Below are 4,867 nucleotides of genomic sequence, written 5' to 3'. Positions count from 1 at the left end.
GAAACACGCGTACACCAGCACTTCCTGTTAATATGACATCTGCACAGTCGAACATTAAAGTCGCGACCGTCGAAGGTCGCGACACCTCGCCTCGATTTTGTTGCCCACTACGCCCGCAACGCGCCAAGCGGCCTACTGTTGAGTTCGGCGTGATCATGAAAACGAAAGTGAATTGTAGTTGTTTATTTTGTTTTATACAATGGTCTTTAAAATAAGGACGTAGCGCAGCGCACTAAATTGCAGCAACAACAAGAAGAAGATACCACATCTTTTTTTTTTTAGGTTTGCTAAGGACCCTGAGAGGTATATCGTATCATGTTACTAAACTGTATCATGAAAACGAAAGTGAATTGTAGTTGTTTATTTTGTTTTGTACAATGGTCTTTAAAATAAGGACGTAGTGCAGCGCACTAAATTGCAGCAACAACAAGAAGAAGATACCACATCTTTTTTTTTTAGGTTTGCTAAGGACCCTGAGAGGTATATCGTATCATGTTACTAAACTGTATCGTCAGGATTCGCTTGCAAACTAAATGTATATTGATGGTTAATGTTTCGTTTTAGGAGTAGAAAATGGATAGTGAATAGCCGACGATAACATCTTATGAAAAAAGACCCTGTTTACCTTTATAATAATGTTAAGTTTTGTCTGCTACACGTCGAACAAAACCAGTTCATGAACTCAGACAATAATCTCACGTGGAATGCAGCTAACCACATTGACATCCCATATTAGCCATCTCAACAGATGATTTGAAGAGAAAACTGCCAGGGAGGTTCGACAATCCGTCTAAAGCTGTAAAAAAGCTCCTATGGCACACAAACAGCCAGTTCATCTCTCCATATAACAGTGTTAGATTCATCTGAATCGTCAACACAGACTGCTTTGACGATGAAGTGGTAAAATTAAGTGCAGTTATTTGTGTTTAGAAACAGAGTGTGGAGTATCAGAATGTGCAGATCGCAAGACTTCGGCAAAACCATTATGGGACAAGGAAAGTGCCCATCATTTTAAGTACAGATAGCAACAGAAACTGTATCAGAAGGATCAAGTAAAGAAAGACAAACAAATTTTGAAGACTATAGGATCCCGATATTTAAAAAGAGATGACCTTGACTTGTTGTTAAGCAAGATTAGCGTGCCATCTGCAAGATGGAAAGAAAAAAAAAGCTGTTTGCTGTTTTATAATTCCATCAGTGTGTGCATTACGGAGGTATGGGGAAGGCATAAAAATAAAATTTGGGGTAAGTGACAATACGTTCCACCTTTCAATACAGAAGGTACAGAATTTCTCCGATGCTGATAAACTAGTGGCAAATTGAACATGTGACAGCACTGCTGACAGTGTTATTGGCTTTGAGGACTTGGGGTTTACACTCACAGTATATTTCTCCCCCCATTTGACAGTTGCTCGTCCCACTTAGAATAATATAAAGATGAAGGTTGTATTTGTGGCCACAAGTGACAATGAGTAAAGCACAGTGGGCATAAGGAACAACAAATGGGTCATCGATCGCTTTTGCACATAGAGATACGTGTATGTGTTTCTTATGTGTGAATGTGACGATACACCAACTCTTGGAGGCAAAAAAATAATTAAAGTATTTCGTAAATCACATAGGAAAGGGATGCAAAACAAACATTCTGCTTACGACGCGTCTGAAGCTCTCCTTTCTCGCCGCTTGGAGCGCTAGTATCGCTCTAGCTATCAAACGGATACAATTTTTACAGCAGTGAGACTCGCGACTGTTAGACTGTGACGTCACTTTAACGTTTCGTGCAATATCGATGACCGAAGGAACAGCTCATTCAGTCCTTATCGGCAGAAATATACCTACTGGAAGTGCCATTGGTTTACAGGAGCACTTGTGAGATGATTGTTACCAACGAAAGATTTGTGACAAGGAAGAATATGAATGATATTGCTTCTTGTTCGCTCTTGGAAATTTAAGCTGTTCTCTTAGGTCCCTGCTTAACCACACTCTCGGAAATCGCCACTTATTGGGAATAAAGAGCCAAATGTTTGTCAGAACGAAGAAGGTGAATTTTATTGCTGCTCATTTCACTCGTAGCTGTACTCTTAGGTTCCTCCCTAACCATATACTCTGATATCACCACATATTCGGAAATAAACAGCTAAATATTTTTGACAAGGAAGAATATGAATTTTATTGCTGCTTTTTACACGTGCATCTTCAGAAATAAACAGCGGAATATTTATTTCGTCTTTTTTTCTTTCTCTAATCAAACAGAAATGTTAAATAACATCGAATTTTGCATAATATACTGGTATGGTATTCATAAGAAAGTCCCAGTGTCTTAGGTTTAACAACTCTAAGATATAAAAATATTAGAATATTTGGAAATGCGAACCTATCATTCTTTAATTCTATTACCCAAGACCTTATCCATTACACTGCAGCCTACTTATGTGACACATGTCTTAGACCAGGGCTTAACAACTGGCCGGTTTTGAGTGCGAGTACTCGCGTCTGCTCAGGCACGTGCTCGCGAGCAGGTGCAAGGTTGGGAGGAATTGTATCTGTTTACAGAAAAAGATGGAGTTGCAAAATGTTTAGTATGTCACAAAACGCTGAATTCTTTTAGGAAATTTAATTTTCAGCAACATTGAATGTCGTACCACGCGAAAGACTACGGAAATGGAAAATGTGATGGACCAGATCGTGCACAGGAAGTTATTAAACTTAAAAGGAAGCTATCCGAAGAAGATCTGGACGACGAAGAAAGATCAACTGAGGCAGCTCTCAGAGTGAGTTACAAAATTGCTTTGCTTTTAGCAAAATCCCTGCGCCCCTTCACTGATGGCGATTTAATAAAAGAATGTTTGGTAGCTGCAGCGGAACATTTGTGTCCATCTCAAGTTGAACAGTTTCTGATTGTGCCATTATCTAACATGACCATTATGCGTCACATACAGGACATGGCAGACGACGTCCAGAGCCAGCTGTAAAGATTTTATGGTGTGTTCTCTAGCTCTGGGCGAAAGTGTTGATATCACTGGAACAGACAGCTTGCCATATTTATTAGAGGTGAGGGAGGAGCTCCTCGATGTAGTAGTCATGAAGAACACTGCAACTGGAGGTGATATTTTAAGTAGTGTTGAAGAAAGTGTTGAAAATATAGGATTGTCGTGGAATTCTTTAGTTTCAGTGTCTACAGACGGTGCACCAGCGATGACAGGTAAAAAATCAGGTTTCGTTGCGCTATTGAAGGAGAAAATGCAAAAACTGACCATGCCGAATGAAATAAGCGGCGTTCACTGTGTGATACACCAGGAAAACTTATGTGCAAAGAGTATCACTCTAAAAAATGTGATGAGTCTTGTTGTTCGTACAACCAATTATTATATAAGGAAGCATGGGCTACAACACAGACAATTTAAAATCTTTCTTGTGGATGTAGAAAACCAGTATGGTATCCTGCCTTATTACAGCGAGGTCCGTTGGCTTAGTCATGGCGAATTATTAAATCGATTTTTTGCCTATTAGATGAGATAAATATGTTCATGGAAATAAATAACATGTGTGTTCCTGAATTGAAAGAGCCTTCATGGAAATGTGATCTCACGTTCTTAGCAGATTTAACTAGCCATCTGAATGCTTTGAACATTTCACTACAAGGTAAAGATCTGCTAATTACTCATTTCATAGATCGAATACGAGCTTTTAAAATGAAATTGACACTTTGGATGAGTCAGCTGGAAACAGGAAATCTAGCTCATTTTCCAAAATTACCATCCATGCAAGATGTTCACAAAAACTGTGAACGTTATTCACATAGTTTAGTTGCCCTTAAGGAAGAATTTGATCAACGCTTTCAAGATAAGACAGCACTAGACAGTGATTTTGATCTGTTCTCCTCTCCATATTCAGCGAATATTGAAGAGATTCGTCCTGAGCTGCAAGCAATGCAGTGTGACGGAGGATATGGAGACAAATTTCAGAATAAGAAAAACATTTTGGAATTCTACAGACCCCTCCCTCAGCATAGATTTCCTCGTTTGCACAAACTGGCGGCTACAATAATATCAATGTTCGGTTCCACGTATGTTTGTCAACAACTGTTCTCTGCAATGAAATGTAACAAGACGTGCCTGAGAAACGCATTGTCTGATCGAAATTTAAACTGCACGCAGTGCCTACACTGCACAAGAACAATTACTCCGAACATAAACGCAATTGTAAAGGGCAAAAAGTACAAGATAACGGAGAATCCCACATTTCAGTGACACCTTTTATTGTGTAACAGTTCACAAATTAATACGAATGTAGAGGCATACCCTAAGATCATAAAATTATCTGTCACGTGTACATTCTCCTTTATTTGTTTCATTTGTCGCAATATAATTCGTGAGTGATATCCCTGCAGGTGGCCGTGGATTTACATTGACTGGCGGCAACTGTTGTGTGCCTCACATGACTCTCCCCACTCTCCGCTCTGGTCCGGTAGAGTGCGTAGTGTGCTCGCACTGCTCCGTGTTCGCACCTTGCTGCTCAGAGCTTGCTCCACGAGCATGTATGTTGTGAAGCCCAGTCTTAGACCTTAATTATCACAGCATCTCTTGAAGGCTTATGTCGTTGATGTGTTACTAACTGACATTCGATGATAAGAGTGATGTGTTTGTGATACATTTTCAATGTGCCATTGCCAAGAAATGGCATGCTTCAAGTTATAATACACCAACAGGTAAATATGCTAAAATAAATATGGAGCATGCTGAATCGATTGTAGGTATTTTGGTGGGACTCGCAACACTATGTGTGACGTCAAAACGACGTTACAATTGCAGGAGGTGCTCTGAGACGAGTGTCACCGTCCATAAATTCATTGAGATAAGTAGCAGAT

This window comes from Schistocerca cancellata, chromosome 9, assembly GCF_023864275.1.
Source record: "Schistocerca cancellata isolate TAMUIC-IGC-003103 chromosome 9, iqSchCanc2.1, whole genome shotgun sequence".
Taxonomy (NCBI): Eukaryota; Metazoa; Arthropoda; class Insecta; order Orthoptera; family Acrididae; genus Schistocerca; species Schistocerca cancellata.
The sequence above is the reverse complement of the archived record's forward strand: the minus strand, read 5'-3'. Positions refer to the sequence as shown.